The following is a 20,792-nucleotide window of genomic DNA, read 5'->3' as shown; positions in this document are numbered from 1 at the left end:
TTTTAGAAATGCTGATGGAATGTTATCTATCCTTTCTGCCTTATTTGACCTAAAGTGTTCCAAAGCTCTTTTAAATTCTGATTCTAATATTGGATCCCCTATCTCTTCCCCACAGACTCCTGTTTCCTCTTCTGTCACGTCTTTAAACAAGTGCTCCCCGACATAGAGTGTAGTCTTTGATGAAGATATATGAAAGGAAAGTGGCATGACAGTTTGAGGAGAGAAAAGAGAAAGAAGTGGAAATGGGATAGATAGGAGTGTTTGCTTTACTGCTTGACAGAGGGAAACAGCACATATACGTTAGTTTGTGGAGAAAAGGCCATGATGGTGACTGAAGGAAGTGCTTCAGCTCTGCATTAAAAGCATCATGGTACTTAATTGTACGAAAAGTGCAGGGTAGCTGATTCCAGAAGCGAACAGCAGCAACAGAGAAGAATGATTGCGACTGTTTTGTCTTATGAACGGGCATAGCTAGGGTGTCAGATTATGTTTCGATTATGATGGGATGAAAAGTACTAAACCTCTGATGCTAGGTGCTAAGGTGATTGTGTACTGAGGAGCCGATAAGATAAACATAACTCGTGGTAGTCCCATAACATGTCTGGCCACAACCAACCTAACTGGATGTGCGAAGCCTTGGCATTGTCAGGTACACGGACATTGTTGCTCTAAGGCACACAAAGCAGTCATGGTTGTTTGTAACAGTCCACTGCTCTCCCAAACTCAGGCCATGTTGGATTAGTCACGATGACGCAGATTCGGTATAACAAATGACTGCACAAGTTTACGTTTCGCATGTTGTGGAAATAAGTTCTGATATTTTTAAATGCGCAGAGGCAATCGCAAGTCTTCCTATCCAGCTCATACCCTCATTCAAAGTTATACTCAAGTTCTGCACTGTTCTTTTGCTTTCACGAAGGCCACCGTCGACTACCTATCCTATTCCTTTTCAACTAGACACGTAAGTATGCAAATGCAAGTATGAATGAATAATATTTTACTTTTTTTCTTGGTATGTCCAATATATTTGTAAACGTGATCCACGGATGGATAAAACTATTACTATCACACTTCTGCTATACCTAGACCAGCTGACAGATGGTTGTCTGCAGGACAGCTATAACAGCAACAACTAACTAGAGGAAGATTTTGATGTTTAGCGTACTCATAACGTTCTGCTACCTCAGGCACCATTTGGCACCGTCAATTGCAGACGAAGCTTGCGGCCGGTAAACTAACAAATGTGATTAGTTTTCATTCTTTTGCATCGCTTTTGTGTGTGGCGTGTTTATTTTACACGGCATAATGTCCTGAAGGAGTTATATATCTGTAATAAGACTATTATTGCCTTGGTAAACCAACCCAGTACTACAACTTACCACGCAGTCGTAACCGTATACAGAACTGAAATGCTCTGCTCTTGCTTCCGCGGCTATATTATGTGCGGCGACAACGTAAACTGACAATATCTTAATTTTGATGGATGTATAATACAAGAGAAGATGAAGAGCCGTCTCACAGCCATTGAAAGAATAATGTGTTCAAAAAAACGTTCATCTACATCTACATCTACATTTATACTCCGCAAGCCACCCAACGGTGTGTGGCGGAGGGCACTTTACGTGCCACTGTCATTACTTCCCTTTCCTGTTCCAGTTGCGTATGGTTCGCGGGAAGAACCGACTGCCGGAAAGCCTCCGTGCGCGCTCGAATCTCTCTAATTTTACATTCGTGATCTCCTCGGGAGGCATAAATAGGGGGAAGCAATATACTTGATACCTCGTGCAGAAACGCACCCCCTCGAAACCTGGACAGCAATCTACACCGCGATGCAGAGCGCCTCTCTTGCAGTCTGCCACTTGAGTTTGTTAAACATCTCCGTAACGCTATCACGCTAACCAAATAACCCTGTGACGAAACGCGCCGCTCTTCTTTGGATCTTCTCTATCTCGTCAACCCGACCTCGTACGGATCCCACACTGAAGAGCAATACTCAAGTATAGGTCGAACGAGTGTTTTGTAAGCCACCTCCTTTGCTGATGGACTACATTTTCTAACGACTCTCCCAATGAATCTCAACCTGGTACCCGCCTTACCAACAATTAATTTTATATAATCATTCCACTTCAAATCGTTCCGCTCGCATACTCCCAGATATTTTACAGAAGTAACTGCTACCAGTGTTTGTTCTGCTATCATATAATCATACAATAAATTATCCTTCTTTCTATGTATTCGCAATACATTACATTTGTCTATGTTAAGGGTCAGCTAACACTCCCTGCACCAAGTGCCTATCCGCTGCAGATCTTCCTGCATTTCGCTGCAATTTTCTAATGATGCAACTTCTCTGTATACTACAGCATCATCCCAAAAAGCCGCATGGAACTTCCGAAGTTTTGCAGATGGTCCGCACGTCGGCTGCGGTGTCAGCTGCTGTGGTCTCACACGGTGTAACGAGGTACGGCTGTAGTTTTTTGGCTGTGTTAACAGCCCGTTGTGAGTTTATCCGCGGCTGGCAACGTGTAGCTCAGGCGCGTAAGCTAGTCGTTAGCCGGCGACAGCGGGATAAGAGGGGACCGACCCGGAGGCCTACCGAATCGGGGAGCCGAGATGAGGAGGGCGTTTTGTGTGTGTGTGTGTGTGTGTGTGTGTGTGTGTGTGTGTGTGAGGGAGAGCCGGGGTCAGTGACCGGCGGGCCAGCCATCAGCCGTCCCAGTCCCGGTCGGAGTCCCCAGACGGCTGGGCTTCCCCTCGCCTGGTGGGTACACACACACACACACACACACACACACACAAACACACACACGCGACTGGGGGGTGATGCCAGGGGCGCGTCAAGACGCCGCGCAGAGGCGAGGGTGAGAGTGAAAGCGAGGGTGGCCCGCTGCTTTGTTGCTCACATAATGCGAGCCGTTGCTGCGTCTGTTGGCTGGCGCCTGTCTTCGCAGCAAGTCCACACGCTCGTCACCATGTCACAGGGCACTGTGGATTCCGAGACCGGCGTGCAGTACACATCACAGCCAAAGGATTACTGTCTCTGGAATGAGATTTTCGCTCTGCAGCGGAGTGTACGCTGATATGAAACTTCCTGGCAGATTAAAACTGTGTGCCGGACCGAGACTCGAACTCGGGACCTTTGCCTTTCGCGGGCAAGTGCTCTACCGACTGAGCTACCCAAGCACGACTCACGCCCCGTCCTCACAGCTTTACTTCTGACAGAAACTCGTCTCCTACCTTCCAAACTTTACAGAAGCTCTCCTGCGAACCTTGCAGAACCAGCACTCCTGGAAGAAAGGATACAGCGGAGACATGGCTTAGCCACAGCCTGGGGGATGTTTCCAGAACGAGATTTTCACTCTGCAGCGGAGTGCTACTTCTGCAATGTTCCAGGAGATCTTCTGTAAAGTCTCGAAGGTAGGAGACGAGGTACTGGCAGAAGTAAAGCTGTGAGGACGGGGCGTGAGTCGTGCTTGGGTAGCTCAGTTGTTGGAGCACTTGCCCGCAAAAGGCAAAGGTCCCGAGTTCGAGTCTCGGTCCAGCACACAGTTTTAATCTGCCAGGAAGTTTGATAGCTATCTCTATCGGTCCTACCTTTACTTACCAGTGTTACAGATCAGAACTCTGTAAGCCACCTTGTAGTGTGTGGCGGAGGTCAATTTGTGTACTTCTGTCACCTACATCTACGTGAATACTCTGCTACTCATAATTAAGTGCCTGGCAGAGGGTTCAGTGAACTACCCTCAAGCTGTCTATCTACCGTTCCACTCTCGAACGGCGAGCGGGAAAAAACGAGCACTTAAATTTTTCGGTGCGAGTCCTGATTTCTCTTATTTTGTAGTGTTGATCATTTCTCCCTATATAGGTGGCGGAAGCAAGAGCAGGGCGTTTCCGTTCTGGATACGGTCACACACTGCGAGACATGGATACTGAACTCATTTACAAAAGGGAAACTTAGGACAGCACAGAGAGCCATGCAGAGATCAATGCTGGGCTATACAAGAAAGGATAAGAAATGGGCAGATGACATCCGGTCTGTGACGAAGATTAATGACATTTTAGAGACAGTAGGTTCCTTGAAATGGCAGTGGGCTGGCCACGTAGCAAGAAGAAAAGATGATGATGATGATGATGATGATAATGATGATGATGAGGTGGCTGCCAACAGAATGTTTTCGCAGTCGCGGGAGAAAACTGGTGATTGAAATTTCATGAGAAGATCCCGTCGCAACGAAAAACGCCTTTGTTTTAATGATTGCCACTCCAATTCACGTATCATGCCTGTGGCACTATCCCCCTATTTCGCGATAATACAAAACGAGCCTCCCTTATTTGAACTTTTGTAATATCATCCGTCAGTCCCACCTGATACGGATCCCACACAGCACAGCAGTATTCCAGAATATGGCGGACAAGTGTACTTTAAGCAGTCTCTTTAGTAGATCTATTGCACCTTCCAAGTGTTCTGCCAATGAATCGCACTCTTTGGTTTGCTCTACCCACAACATCATCTATGTGATCGTTCTAATTTAGGTTATTTGTAATTGTAATCCCTAAGTATTTAGTTGAATTTACAGCCTTCAGATTTGTGTGCCTTATCGCGTAATCGGAATTTAGCTGATTTCTTTTAGTACTCATCTGAATAACTTCACACTTTTCTTTATTCACGGCCATTTGCCACTTTTCATACCATACAGATATCTTATCTAAATCATTTTGCAAGTCGTTTTGATCATCTGATGACTTTACACGACGGTAAATGACAGCATCATCTGCACACAATCTAAGACGGCTACTCAGTTTGTCTCCTACGTCGTTAATGTAGATCAGGAACAACAGAGGGCCTATAACACTTCCTTGGTGAACGCCGGATATTACTTCTGTTTTACTTGATGGCTTTCCGTCTATTACTACGAACTGTGGCCTTTATGACAGGAAATCACGAATGCAGTCGCACAACTGAGGCGATATTCCATAGGCACACGGTTTGGTTAGAAGACGCTTGTGAGGAACGGTGTTGGAAGCCTGCTGAAAATCTAAAAATATGGAGTCAATTTGACATGCCCTGTCGATAGCACTCATTACTTCATGAGTATAAAGAGCTAGTTGTGTTCCGAAAGAAGGATGTTTTTTGAATCCTTGCTGACTACGTGTCAGTAAATCGTTTTCTTCGAGGTACTTCATACTGTTCGAATTCAATATACGTTCCAAACCCCTACTGCAAATCGTCGTTAGTGATATGGGCCTGTAATTCAGCGGATTACTCCTATTTCCCTTTTTGGGTATTGGTGTGACTTTCCACTCTTTAGTTACGGATCTTTCTGTGAGTGAGCGGTTGTATATAATTGCTAAATATGGAGCTATTGCATCTGCATACTCTGAAAGGACCTGACACGTATACAATCTGGACCGGAAGCCTTGCCTTTATTAACTGATTTAAGCTGCGTTGCTACACCGAGGATATCTACTTCTACACTACTGGCCATTAAAATTGCTACACCACGAAGATGACGTGCTACAGACGCGAAATTTAACCGACAGGAAGAAGATGATGTGATATGAAAATGATTAGCTTTTCAGAGCATTCACATAAGGTTGGCGCCGGTGGCGACACCTACAACGTGCTGACATGAGGAAAGTTTCCAACCGATTTCTCATACACAAAAAGCAGTTGATCGGCGTTGCCTGTTGGAACCCTGTTGCGATGCCTCGTGTAAGGAGGAGAAATTCGTACCATCACGTTTCCGACTTTGATAAAGGTCGGATTGTAGCCAATCGCGATTGCGTTTTATCATATCGCGACATTGCTGCTCGCGTTGGTCGAGATCCACTGACTGTTAGCAGAATATGGAATCGGTGTGTTCAGGAGGTTAATACGAAACGCCGTGCTGGATCCCAACGGCCTCGTATCACTAGCAGTCGAGATGACAGGCATCTTAACCGCATGGCTGTAATCGATCGTGCAGCCACGTCTCGATCCCTGAGTCAACAGATGGGGACGTTTGCAAGACAACAACCATCTGCACGAACAGTTCGACGACGTTTTCAGCAGCATGGACTATCAGCTCGGAGACCATGGCTGCGGTTACCCTAGACGCTGCATCACAGACAGGAGCGCCTGCGATGGTGTACTCGACGACGAACATCGGTGCATAAATGGCAAAACGTCATTTTTCGGATGAATTTAGGTTCTGTTTACAGCATCATGATGGTCACATCCGTGTTTGGCGACATCGCGGTGAACGTACATTGGAAGCGTGTATACGTCATCGCCATACTGGCGTAGCACCCGGCGTGGTGGTATGGGGTGCCATTGATTACACGTCTCGCTCACCTCTTGTTCGCATTGACGGCACTTTGAACAGTGGACGTTACATTTCAGAAGTGTTACGACCCGTGGCTCTACCCTTCATTCGATCCCTGCGAAACCGTACATTTCAGCAAGATAATGCACGACCGCATGTTGCAGGTCCTGTACGGGCTTCTCTGGATACAGGAAATATTCGACTGCTGTCCTGGCCAGCACATTCTCCAGATCTCTCACCAACTGAAAACGTCTGGTCAATGGTGGCCGAGCTACTGGCTCGTCACAATACTCCAGTCACTACTCTTGATGAACTGTGCTATCGTGCTGAAGCTGCATGGGCAGCTGTACCTGTACACGCTATCCAAGCTCTGTTTGAATCAATGCCCACGCGCGTATCAAGGCCGTTATTACGGCCAGAGGCACTGGGTACTGATTTCTCAGGATATACGCACCCAAATTGCGTGAAAATGTAATCACATGTCAGTTCTAGTATAATATATTTGTCCCATGAATACCCGTTTATCATCTGCATATCTTCTTGGTGTAGCACTTTTAATGGCCAATAGTGCATATTTCTCATCTTCGCAGTTGTTCTTGATTGAAATTCGGGAATATTTACTTCGTCGTTTTTGGTGAAGGAGTTTAGGATAACCGGGTTTCATAACTCTGATTTGGTGGCACTGTGTTCAGTGACCTTACCGTTGTTATCGCGCAGTGAAGGTATTAATTGCGTCTTGCCACTGGTGTGCTTTACATATGACCAGAATCTCTTTATATCGCATTAAAGTACGCACTTTATTTCGAACTTCTGCAAAATTTTGTCAATCTTCGGGACTTTGCGTTATTTTAAATTTGGCAAACTTTTTTTCGTTGCTTCTGCAACAGCGATATGACCCGTTTTGTGTACCATGGGGGATCGGTACAGTCACTTATTAATTTATGTGGTATATATCTCTCATTTGCCGTCGATAATATCTCTTTGAAATCATGCCACATCTTTTCTACGCTTACGTGATCAGATCTGAAGGAGTGGAGACTGTCTCTTAAAAAGGCGTTAAGAGCATTTTTCAGCTTTTCTAAATAGATGTACTTTGAATTTCTTTTTGCTGGTTGTGGGTGTTACGGTATTCAGCCTAGCAGTAACTGCCTTGTGGTCGCTAATCCCTGTATTCGTCGTGATACTCTATTTAATGTTGCAGCCGCTAAAGATCAGCGACAAGTGCGTTTGGTGATAACCCTTCGTGTGACATCGAACGTCACTAATTGTACCATTACGGTCTTTTCACCAGATATATGATGTAGGAAGCAATACAATGCGATTTCGTGATGATGTTACAAACTCTCAGAGATGGCGGAGAATGGTAAACGAATGAATCTGATACAACACTTACAATAAAAAATCGTTCTGATGCCCCTGAAAGTGGAATAGATGTAACCGTGTTGTTATTACGGTTGTAGGGTAGGCAACATTCAGAGGTGGTAGTACGGATCAAAATAAGAAGAAAATGGCTGGTAAACATGGGTTCTGAATTTGCATATCTTAGAACTACAAGCGCTTATTCGTCTTTTCTCTTCTTTTGCAAACACTTTGGTTTCCTTATTTTTAGGATATACGGTAAGAGCAATGAGCAAGTGTTCATCTTCGCACTGTGAAACACATCTCTTCTACGTAACAAGTGTCGATAGCTGTTGAGATGCCGGCCGGGGTGGCCGAGCGGTTCTAGGCGCTACAGTTTGGAACCGCGCGACCGCTACGTTCGCAGGTTCAAATTCTGCCTCAGGCATGGATGTGTGCGATCTCCTTAGGTTAGTTAGGTTTAAGTAGTTCTAAGTTCTAGGGGACTGATGACCTCAGAAGTTAAGTCCCATAGTGCTCAGAGCTAAAAAATTTAGCCAGCTGTTGTGGTATGAATTTTGTAGACGATGTTTACTGGACATTTTCTCTCGTTTTGGTCCATAGTACCATCTCTGAAAGTTCTTAGCAAAAACAGTGCCAGTAGACGTATTCCACGTCACACGTATCAGAATGATTTTCGCTTATAATCTACGACTCTTTTGCTTGGGTACCAGGTTCCCTTACCTCAGGTTGATATATTTATCCTTTTCCTCCTTTTCTGAAAGTTTGTAACGTCACCATGGATGCACTCCGTATATAGGCTAAATCTTCTAAGAACGTATGCTCCCGAAATTTTTATTTTAAAACACATAGTTACCCAGAATTCCACTCCTTTAGCGTCTTCCATTGACGTTGGTTGAATATCTCCGTGACGCTCTCGTGATTACTAAATGCACTTATAGAGAATCGCACTCCTCTTATTTGGATCATATCTATTTACGGTGGCAGGAGGGACAAGACTTCTGGTCAAATGAATACAGGGTTATAAATACAAAATCAAATAGGGGTAATGCAGGAGTAGGTTTAATAATAAATAGGAAAATAGGAATGCGGGTAAGCTACCACAAACAGCATAGTGAACGCATTATTGTGGCCAAGATAGATACGATGCCCACGCCTCAAAAGTAGTACAAGTTTATATGCCAACTAGCTTCGCAGATGACGAAGAGATTGATGAAATGTATGATGAGATAAAAGAAATTATTCAGATAGTGAAAGGAGACGAAAATTTAATAGTCATGGGTGACTGGAACTCGATAGTGGGAAAAGGAAGAGAAGGAAAGGTAGTAGGTGAATACGGAAAGGGAGGAAGGAATGAAAGAGGAAGCCGCCTGGTAGAATTTTGCACAGAGCGTAACTTAATCATAGTTAACACTTGGCTGAAGAATCATAAAAGGAGGTTGTATAAACGGAAGAAGCCTGGCGATACTGGAAGGCCTCAGATTATATAAAGGTAAGACAGAGAGTCAGGAACCAGGTTTTAAATTGTAAGACATTTCCAGGGACAGATGTGGACTCTGACCACAATCTATTGGTTATGAACTGTAGATTAAAACTGAAGAAAATGCAAAAAGGTAGGAATTTGAGGAGATGGGACCTGTATAAACTGAAAGAACCAGAGGCTGTAGAGAGCTTCAGGGAGAGCATAAGGGAACAATTGACAGGAATGGGGGACGTCTGGCAAAACTAACCTTAACAGGACGAGTAACAGCGAAAATTGTAATTCCTGTGGGAGGAATGTGCGTGCTGCATCAGTTCGGTTGAAAACATGGAAGGAGCCAGTGCAGGAAGTTCTCTGAAGCCAACCAACAAAGAGGCTAACGGTTTTCGAGTCGGAATAATCACTTTTAGACGGGCTGTGGTTAAAAGGAAAGTGGTTTGAAATCGTTACCCCGACGGATCAACATCTGCTTTCCGACGCTGGGTTTGCACGCCACTGAGAAAGCTGCGGCCGCCGGAAACCACGTTGCAGTAGACAAGTAAATTATCGGTGCGTAGCAAGACTCTGGCGCAATTTTTCCTGTGATTCTATCTTGGACGTTTTTGAACGTTCACAATAGACTGTGCATTGAAAGTCAATGAGAACATCTACAAGCTTAGTCCTCTGTTCATGAATTATTTTTCGTTAGTAGTTACACCAACACATATCGTCTCTACCCCGGCCACCTTGCGCCTCTGAAGTCGGTCTATCGTCACAATATTGCCGTTGAACTCTGGAAAGTAAGACAGAAACGTTATACTTTGATATAGGCCATTTCTATTACTATTAATGTGAGCGGTTGCTCTCCAGAAGAATTGTTGAGTCCCATTAAGCTGGCGACCGTATTTTATTCAGTTACTTAAACTAGCCATCTTCCGAATGGGACAGGAATTGGTGAATATGATGTACATGCAAAAACAAATGATTACAATTTCAGAAAAATTGGATCATTTAGTCAAGAGAAAGTGCTTCACAAACTGAGAAAGTTAATATCGCGTTGGTCCACTCTGGCCCTTACGCAAGCAGCTATTCGGCTTGGCACTGACTGAGTTCTTTGATGTCTTTGTGAGTGATATCATATTAATTCTGTCCAATTGGCGCGTTAGACCGTGAAAATCCCTAGCAGGTTAGAGAGCCGTGCCCATAATGCTCCGCATGTCCTCAACGAGGGAGATATCGGGCGACCTTGCTAGCCGAGGTAGGGTTTGCCAAGCACGAAGGCAAGCGATAGAAAGTCTCGCCATATGCGAGCAGGTATTATTTTGTTGAAATGTAATGCGAGGATGTCTTGTCACGATGGACAACAAAACGGGGCGTAGGATACCGTCGGCGTACCGTTGTGCTGTAAGGATGCCTTGGATGACAACCAAAGCAATCTTGTTTTGAAAAGGAATGGCATTCAGGCGATCACTCTTAGTTGTTGGGCCGTATAACGGGCGGCAGTCAGGGTGGTATTCCACCGCTGTCTGGGACGTCTCCAGACACTTCTTCGGCCTGGAATCTCATTGACTGGAGTAGAATTGTCTTCAGTGGCGACTTCCGTTTCGAACTGAGACCCAACGACCAGCGAATGAGTGTATAGAGAAACTCTGGACAGCGGTGGATACCAACCAGACCTCGCACGCCCTAAGGTCCGACGACCAGGAATGGTGGTACGAGGCGCCAATTCTTTTCATAACAGGACCTCTTTGATTGTGGGTGTAAAATCAAACACCTTTCAGCCGTCTAGTTTCCAAACTTATTTTATTTGGCCACCAGTTTCGGCGATTTACTACGCCGTCTTAAGGCCCCTGACCGAAGTAAAGGAAGATTCCACCTCGGTTCTGGTCAAAACAGCGGCTAGAAATACTGGTATTAGTAGGATTTTGCTTGCTATAGCGATAACTTCAACCTTCATCTGTCGACTCTCGGCAGACGATGTTTGAAGTGATTTTCTGTCCATTTCGCTTCACTGGCCCCTACTATATCTAGACTGAGCCAAGCCGTAGGATTTTCCTTTTCAGATTTTCCAGCTTCCCCACCATATTGAAACTTGTGACACTCCACGCTAAGAATCGAAAAGCTACATGTGGGCGCTGGGTTTTACCCACTCCCTTCTCTCATCAGCCACGCACGCTCGCATTAGTAGTTTACAGTAACACTTGTATTTAAACTATACACAACGCTCACATTTCGCGACGGAAAGGTGGCTACGAGAGCGAAGGATAGAAAATACCTTTCCAACTCATGCGACTGAACCTACCTTTCAGAGTCTCCCACCCGTCATGCTATACGACTTTACTTATTCAACTTAGAAGAAACACAATACATACAATTCTGTATTAGATGATTCTGTACTTAAAGTATCCTTCTCTCAACAACAGAAAGAAGTACGGTACGCAGAGAAAAAAATCTTTGACTAAAAACTCAATAATTTAATAGATAATAAAATTAACTTAAAATATAAACAGAAATACCGGCTTGACAACTCCTGAAATTCTATAGAAGGATTTATGAATGTGCATATTGTACAAAAATATTTAGGGTGATTTCGTGATGATGTTACACACTTTCAGGGGTGATGGAAAATGTATATGTGTCAATCTAAAGTTAGGGACCCTGGTCCGGAAACGACCAAGTCGACAGTTGTAAGCGGAAATAGTTCTGACACCACTGACTGTGGACCTCTTTTACTGCAAGCTGTTTTCCATGCTTTGAGAGGTAGTATCGAGCAAAAGGAGAAAAAATTGTAAACAGGGGCTCTAAAATGCATACCTTAAGAGCTATAGGCACTTGGTCAGCAGAAGAGATGTGTTTCACGGTAGAAAAAATGAAAAAGTGCTCATAGTTCTTACAGGATGCGCTTTATAGCCCATGTTCGCGGGGCATTCTTTTCTTTTTTCGATCCATACTACACCCTCCCAAAATATAGGAAGCAAAGAACTCACACTAGGACATGTCTACTGACAGAGATATCAGAACGATTTTCGCTTAGAACTTTCGACTCGGTCGTTCCCGGACCAGGGTCCCTAACATCAAATCTGCGTAATTGTGTGTGTGTGTGTGTGTGTGTGTGTTTGCAGATAAAATAAGAAAATACTAAAAAAACTTAAGAATATCAAGTAAATATTACGCACGTTGTCGTATTTTCACTGAGAAAGTGTGCTGTATTTATAAAACTGATTCGTCCCACATTATAGCGGGAGTTCGCACTTAAGATCCGTGTATCACGCAAAGAACTAAATTAAACTGACAGGTAAGCCAAACCGACCCCATATGGCAAATCGTTTCACCCGCTGAGGAGGACCTTAGAGATCCTATTATGCCTATTGTTACTGTCGTTTTTATTGAATATTCCCTGTCCAGTACAAGTTAATGGTTTCTATTAGTGGAGCATTCATCGAGATAACTGCATGACTTTGGAGGTATGATCGTATTTTGTTAGCCGACGATTTGGTGTGATTTATAACGCCTACTCACTTGCTTCTACAGTTTGCAAGACTTCGGGTATGAACAAAACAGTGTGTGATTCACCTAAGTGTTTTTTCCTGAATAATGCTGATTCTTCCAGGCAAGGTTGTTTCCTCCAGGGATACTTGAGCCTAGAACATACTTAAGAATCGTACAACAGTGATGTTACTCTTTAACTCTGTGGCCGTCCGGAGTGTCGTGCGGTTCTAGGCGCTGCAGTCTGGAACCGGGCGACCGCTACGATCGCAGGTTCGAATCCTACCTCGGGCATGGATGTGTGTGATGTCCTTAGGTTAGTTAGGTTGAATTGGTTCTAAGTTCTAGGCGACAGATGACCTCAAACGTTAAGTCGCATAGTGCTCTGAGTCATTTTTTTTAACTCTGTAAATCCGTTCTTTTAATGTTTTTCTAAAAATGAGTGAACTAATTGAGTGGCAGTGATATTACTTCTTTCTCATTTCTCTCCTAATGTTAATTTTACAGCATGATTTTCTCAAGACAGGCTCCGAGGTTTATGTGAGGCATTAGTATTTTTGCTACGAGTCATTCCCAGATAATGAGAAGCAATATCTGAAACAGAAATATATTCTCCATTTTACAATTATATGGCTTAGGAAAAAAAATCTGCGCTGTGTGGAAATAACAACACAGATAGGAGTTGAGGACTACTTTTACAATGACTCACTGAACAGTCACCGTCATTGATGGAGAAACCCACAAGTGTTTGGTACTATTATCAAAATTAGAAAGGAAATAAAGTAAAGAGGGCAAGGCAAAATGGGTGTTTGTAGCTTTATATGCATTCGACGTCCTTGTCAAATCATCTGCTATTAGGTATATACTTCTGGATAAACACCTCCAAATTTCTATATAAGATATGATTTTCAGTCTTACGCATGTGTGTGTTTATTGCAAATTTCATAATGCCATCTGCTGCTATGCTGCCTCTGTCATTTCTTACTTCATGGAACATAGCACGGAACTTCCTTGATTCATCTATAATTAATTCGTTTGGCTGGAGGCCCCTCTCATCTCCATTTCAATTTCTCTGCAGTTATAATTACGTCTTCCATTCCAGTCCGTGAACTAGTTGTTTTTTTTTTTGTCTCTCCTAGTAATTCAAAGAATACCAGCTATCTACTTAACACCCCAAAAGCACTCCAGGCTCTTTTTACGCTTATGTTTTAATTTTTTCGATAGAATCGTTGATTTCAGTTGCTCTAAATACAAAACTCATCCACTGAAACTATGATTCATCGTTAATGGTAACTATTTTCTTGTATGTAATTTAAATACTAATATAATTTATTTACAGGCAAGTTGAAGGTGAAATCTTCTAGGTGGTTAGGCTGCGTGATGTTCCGCCTCAAAGTTCTTCTTCACAAGTCGACCTTTAGAACCTACGCTGGGACACATTTGTAAAATGACCACACAATGAAGAACAACCACATATATTACATAATTTGTTATATGGCACTTAGGCGAAAATCTGGTTCACCTGGGGAAAGAGAGTGAGGGCAGTTTCCTGTTCCTAGGTGTATTAGACTACAGAAGATTACTTCACTGAGACACAGTGTTCAGAGCGCCCAGAAACACAGATATTTGGGTGCCACTTCACACAGCCACTCAATCCAGAAGAAAGAGGTGCCTGGATCTCTGTCTTCGTGTGTCTTCCATGCCACTGACAATGACAACCTGGAATCGGAGCTGAAGTTCTTAAAGAAGACACTGAAGGCCATCTGCTTTAATAGTTATCTCCAGATAGAGCCTTCAAACGAAATAGTATTAATTATGCTAATATGAGAGACGAGGAACTCTCTTCTCACCACATCAGCCGAATTCTTCGAAGAATGGGATAAGACCACATTTTTTAGTCAGTACAAAATGGAAGTCTTTCTCCGACGCAAAAAGGAGGCGTCTGATCACCGCCACACTGCGGAATTCTTCACCAGTAGTGTTCTGAAAATCTTACCCAGTAATTCCACTTCTTCAGAACATGCGCGGGAAAATTCTTTTATGACACCGGTCTCGACCAGTATACAGCAAACTGGGGACACTAAAAAGATTTCTTAAAGAGTCCAAACGAGCCAAGGCATCGAACCGTCGACTTCTGAAGAACAAACTCTGAAGAGGAACTTTACGCAGCCTAAGAAACCAGGAGATTTTACCTTCGATGACAACGCCCATGAAAACCTGTAGACTTACACAAATTATCAGATTTCCTCTGCTCAGTGCTACCGTAAGTTTGTGAAGTTTATCTGCATCATAGTCAAATGGACATCAGCAAAAAGAATGTGGTTCCGGTATGTTCCGTTAACATGTAGTCCCTCTTTTGCCAATTTATGGATCTTTAAACTCTCGTTAGGGAGGCTCAAAAATAGTGTTCCCACTTTAGAATTCCTTCCCTTGACTCATCCTTCGATTCCTAATTTCCCACGGCTGCGAGGAAGTGTAATGGAAACTGTGGCATCAATATATACTGTCCAGCCACTTTAATGTGACCACTTGTTAAAAGCCTGACTAACTACCTTTTCAGAGTGGACCGCTGCGAGACGTGCAGAAAGAGATTAGTGAGATTCTGAAAGGTATCGACAGGGATATGGAGCCATACCGACTACGTTCCGTGGCCAGCTGAGATAGGTTTCTCGGTTGAGGGCCCACAATGCGAACGGCCCGATCGAGGTAGTCCACACATTCTCGATTTGGTTTAAATCCGGAATGTTTGGTGGCAGGGGGAGGACGGTAAACTCATCCTGGTGCTCTTCGAACCACGCGCGGTACACTGCGAGCTGTGTGACACGTTGTGTTGTCCTGCTGGTAGATGCCGAGGAAAAATAAACTACTTGGAGGAGTGGGCAAAGGTCGCCAAGGATAGATGCATACTGGCGTTGATACATTGTGCCATTTTAGAAAGGCGAAAAGCTTTCCCAGACCACACTGCTCCTTCCTCCAGCCTGGACCCTTCCGACGATTGTTGCAGGATGGTCGCAGGACGTTTCACGCCATGGACAGCAACGGCAATCTATCAGACACCATAAAACGTGATTCATCTGAAAACTCAACCTGTCGCGTTTGTGTGGACGGACGTCCGGTTGCGATACTGGCGTGCAAATTCCCGCCTTCGTCGCAGGTGAACAGCAGTCAGCATAGACGAATAAGCCAGCCGCCTACTGCGGAAGCCCACATGCAGCAACGTTTGTTGAACAGTCTTTGAAGAGGTAATGTAGGAAGCGCCTTGGTTCATCTGTTGGTCAGTTGCTCAACAGATGAACATCTATTCGCCCGCATAGCCGGTGGGAGTGGCCGAGCGGTTCTAGGCGCTACAGTCTGGAACCGCGCGACCGCTACGGTCGTAGGTTCTCATCCTGCCTCGGGCATGGATGTGCATGATGCCCTTAGGTTAGTTAGGTTTAAGTACACTGCTGGCCACCGTAAATGCAACACCAAGAAAGACAAGAGGTAGCACAACAAGATTTATTTTGTAGATAACATGTTGACCAAGTATCAAAGATTACGTTTACAGACGTCTGTGACATGTGGTTCCTGCCAGAATCAGTAGCGAGAGTAGCCGCCATTGTTGGAGATCACCGCTGCCACACGTCTCGGCATTGAGCCAAAGAGACGTTGGATGTGTTCCTGGGGTACAGCAGCCCAAGCAGCTTCCACACGTTGCCAAAGATCATCTGGTGTGGCAGCTGGGGATGTAATCTGGGTCACTCGTTGAGCAACCATGGACCACATGTTTTCTATCGGCGAAAGATCCGGAGAGCGAGCCGGCCAGGGAAGCAATTCAATCTGGTTATTGACGAAGAACCTGTGGACAATGCGTGCCACGTGTAGTCGCGCATTATCCTGTTGAAATATGGCTGTGGCCGAGCCCTGAAGGTAAGGAAGGACAACTGGCTCCAGCACCTCGGATATGTAGCGCCGACTATTTGAAGTACCGGCAATGCGTACTAGAGGCGTGCGAGAGTAATATCCAATACCGCCCCATACCATAATACCCGGTGCAAGATCAATGTGGCGGTGCATAATGCAGCTGTCCAGCATCCTCTCTCCACGGTGTCTCCACACTCGAATCCGACCATCGTGGCGCTGCAGACAGAAGCGTGCCTCGTCAGTAAAGACAACGTCATTCCATTCTGCTGTCCACATCCGTCAGTCATCACACCATTGGCGACGGAGACGTCTGTGGTTCTGCGTCAATGGTAGACGAAGCAATGGACGTCTTGCGGACAGACCACTCTGCTGTAAACGGCGTCGAATGGTACGCGCAGACACTGGATGATGCGTTACAGACGCAATGTGCTGTGCTATGGTTCGGGATGTCACTGAGCGATCCGTCACTGCCATGCGCACAATTTGCCTATCAGCACGTGCACGTGCACCGAGGTGAATGCGATCGACCACGACGGTCCGTCGTACCCTCCTGCATCCAACGGTCACATATCCGCATTACAGTTGTTTGGTTTCGTCCAACACGACTAGCGATATCTCTGTATGATAATCCACAATCTCGGTAAGCCACTATCCTTCCTCTGTCGAACTCGGATACTTGATCAAAAGATGTTCGCTGTTGTCTACGAGGCATAACTGATCGTCTTGTGAAACAACCACAAGGTAAACACACGTGCCGAACGTACTCTCGTCGAAATCGCCAAGCCTTAAATGGCGCTATGAGGTGGCGCCACAGGCGCGCGTGATGTGCGTCTGCGCTGAAATTCTAATCAGTTGCATATCTCATCGCTGCAAACCCATGGTGTAAATTTCACTTGATTCGGATGCTTCCTTCAGAATGTTGCATTTACGGCGGCCAGCAGTGTAGTTCTGAGTTCTAGGGGACTGATGACCACAGCAGTTACGTCCCATAGTGCTCAGAGCCATCTCCATCGCCCGTATACATTTCAGCAGCTGTCGTATACTTTAACCATATTTTCGGATGGCCGGCCGTTGTGGCCGAGAGGTTCTAGGAGCTTCAGTCCGGAACCACGCTGCTGCTACGGTCGCAGGTTCGAATCCTGCCCCGGACATGGCTGCGTGTGATGTCCTTAAGTCTAGGGGACTGATTACCTCCCATAGTGCCCAGAGCCATATGAACCATTCGGAAATGCTTCCACCCTCAGCGCGAAAACCAATGATCATGCCCTGTGGAAGGTCAGACAAATCGCTCCTTTTCCGCATTAAGACAACACCTGCACTGCTTCCCGCATGCTTCACACGGTATACAGGGTGTTACAAAAAGGTGCGGCCAAAGTTTCAGGAAACATTCCTCACACACAAATAAAGGAAAGATGTTATGTGGACATGTGTCCGGAAACGCTTAATTTCCATGTTAGAGCTCATTTTAGTTTCGTCAGTATGTACTGTACTTCTTCGATTCACCGCCAGTTGGCCCAATTGAAGGAAGGTAATGTTGACTTCGGTGCTTGTGTTGACATGCGACTCATTGCTCTACAGTACTAGCATCAAGCACATCAGTACGTAGCATCAACAGATTAGTGTTCATCACGAACGTGGTTTTGCAGTCAGTGCAATGTTTACAAATGCGGAGTTGGCAGATGATCATTTGATGTTTGGATTAGCACGGGGCAATAGCCGTGGCGCGGTACGTTTGTATCGAGACAGATTTCCAGAACGAAGCTGTCCCGACAGGAAGACGTTCGAAGCAATTGATCGGCGTCTTAGGGAGCACGGGGGAAGACCTAGAACGACGAGGACACCTGCAATGGACGAGGCAATTCTTCGTGCAGTTGACGATAACGCTAATGTCAGCGTCAGAGAAGTTGCTGTTGTACAAGGTAACGTTGACCACGTCACTGTATGGAGAGTGCTACGGGAGAACCAGTTGTTTCCGTACCATGTACAGCGTGTGCAGGCACTATCAGCAGCTGATTGGCCTCCACGGGTGCACTTCTGCGAAATGGTTCATCCAACAATGTGTCAATCCTCATTTCAGTGCAAATGTTCTCTTTACGGATGAGACTTCATTCCAACGTGATCAAATTGTAAATTTTCACAATCAACTTGCGTGGGCTGACGAGAATCTGCACGCAATTGTACAAGCACATCATCAACGCAGATTTTCTGTGAACGTTTGGGCAGGCATTGCTGGTGATATCTTGATTGGGCCCCATGTTCTTCCACCTACGCTCATGGAGCACGTTATCATGATTTCATACGGGATACTCTACCTGTACTGCTAGAACATGTGCCTTTACAAGTACGACACAACATGTGGTTCATGCACGATGGAGCTCCTGCACATTTCAGTGGAAGTGTTCGTACGGTTCGCAACAACAGATTCGGTGACCGATGGATTGGTAGAGGCGGACCAATTCCATGGCCTCCACGCTCTCCTGACGTCAACCCTCTTGACTTTCATTTATGGGGGCATTTGAAACCTCTTGTCTACGCAACCCCAGTACCAAATGTAGAGATTCTTCGTGCTCGTATTATGGACGGCTGTGATACAATACGCCATTCTCCAGGGCTGCATCAGCGCATCAGGGATTCCATGCGACGGAGGGTGGATGCATGTATCCTCGCTAACGGAGGACGTTTTGAACATTTCCTGTAACAAAGTGTTTGAAGTCACGCTGGTACGTTCTGTTGCTGTATGTTTCCATTCCATGATTAATGTGATTTGAAGAGAAGTAATAAAATGAGCTCTAACATGGAAAGTAAGCGTTTCCGAACACATGTCCACATAACATATTTTCTTTCTTTGTGTGTGAGGAATGTTTCCTGAAAGTTTGGCCGTACCGTTTTGTAATACCCTGTATATACCCTCCATCGCTAGTCCTCCCACCATCCGTCCGTGAGTAGTTATTGCACATTGACATCTAACACAGGTGGCGGTCACACTAAAGTGATTGGACCGTGTCTATATCAACGTCACACTACGGCGCTCTGTCCAGAACGGTGAATGCGACCATTCTGGACGGAGTGCCGCGAGGTGGCGTTGCTGTCCTGTCTATTGTCAACCAGCTGTTACCGGCCGGGGTCGCAGTCATCCAGTGAGAAAGTGAAAAATACTTCGTAGGTGAGGAAATACTGAAGTACGACACGACATAGCCGGCCACTGTGGCCGAGCGGTTCTAGGCGCTTCAGTCCGGAACCGCGCTGCTGCTACGGTCGCAGGTCGAGTCCTGCCTCGGGCATGGATGTATGTGATGTTCTTAGGTTACTTAGGTTTCAGCAGTTCTAAGTCTAGGGGACTGATGACCTCAGATGTTCAAGTCCCATAGTGGTTAGAGCCATCTGAAATATTTGACATGACATATGAGAAGCTTCCGAAGGTGTACGCATTCGTAGAGGCCGTAATAATATTTATTCCGTCTGGTTTCCGATAAAGTCCCTTGTCAATCGTATTTAAGCCGGAGTCAAATCAGTTTGCGGCTAGATCCAGCACTAATGTTAATGTCAAAAAAGCCACCAGTTTTGATTTTATCCTTACTGGATGAGAGGTCCATTTATGCGCAACACGTTACGTTTATTTAAATTTAGGGTTAACTACCAGTGTCTCCACCAGTCGTCGACCCTCTGCGTGTCTCACTGTATTTCGCTACTGACTTCAGGTGTTGGAATCTTCCTACAGGAAGAGCATTGTCCGCAAGTAGCCCTAGGGAGCTTCCAACGCACTAGATCAGTAATATAAACAATAAATAGCAGCGGTCCTATAACCCTCCCTTACGATCCTCCCGAAATTATCTGTACAGTTTTCGAGTTTGTTCCGTTAAGCTTCGTTCAACTTTATGTATATATGAGGACGGTATCTGTTTTTTCGGACATGTCCGAAAGAACAGATACCGCAGCGCGCTATTAGCCGAGCGGTCTAAGGGGCGCTGCAGTCCTGGACTGTGCGGCTCGTCCCCGCGGAGGTTCGAGTCCTCCCTCGGGCATGGGTGTGGGTGTTTGTCCTTAGGTTAATTTAGGTTAAGTAGTGTGTAAGCTTAGGGACTGATGACCTTAGCAGTTAAGTCCCATAAGATTTCACACAGATTTGAACATTTTTTGAACAGATACCATTGGTGATCTTGCAGCTCCAGAAGAATGAAATTACACTGAAATCCAGACCATTATCTGGTTACAGGAGTTGATAAATATCAAAGGGGGACAGTTGAAAATGTGTGCCCCGACCGGGATTCTAACCCGGGATC

The sequence above is a fragment of the Schistocerca piceifrons genome, chromosome 5 (genome assembly GCF_021461385.2).
Source record: "Schistocerca piceifrons isolate TAMUIC-IGC-003096 chromosome 5, iqSchPice1.1, whole genome shotgun sequence".
Lineage (NCBI taxonomy): Eukaryota > Metazoa > Arthropoda > Insecta > Orthoptera > Acrididae > Schistocerca > Schistocerca piceifrons.
The sequence above is the reverse complement of the archived record's forward strand: the minus strand, read 5'-3'. Positions refer to the sequence as shown.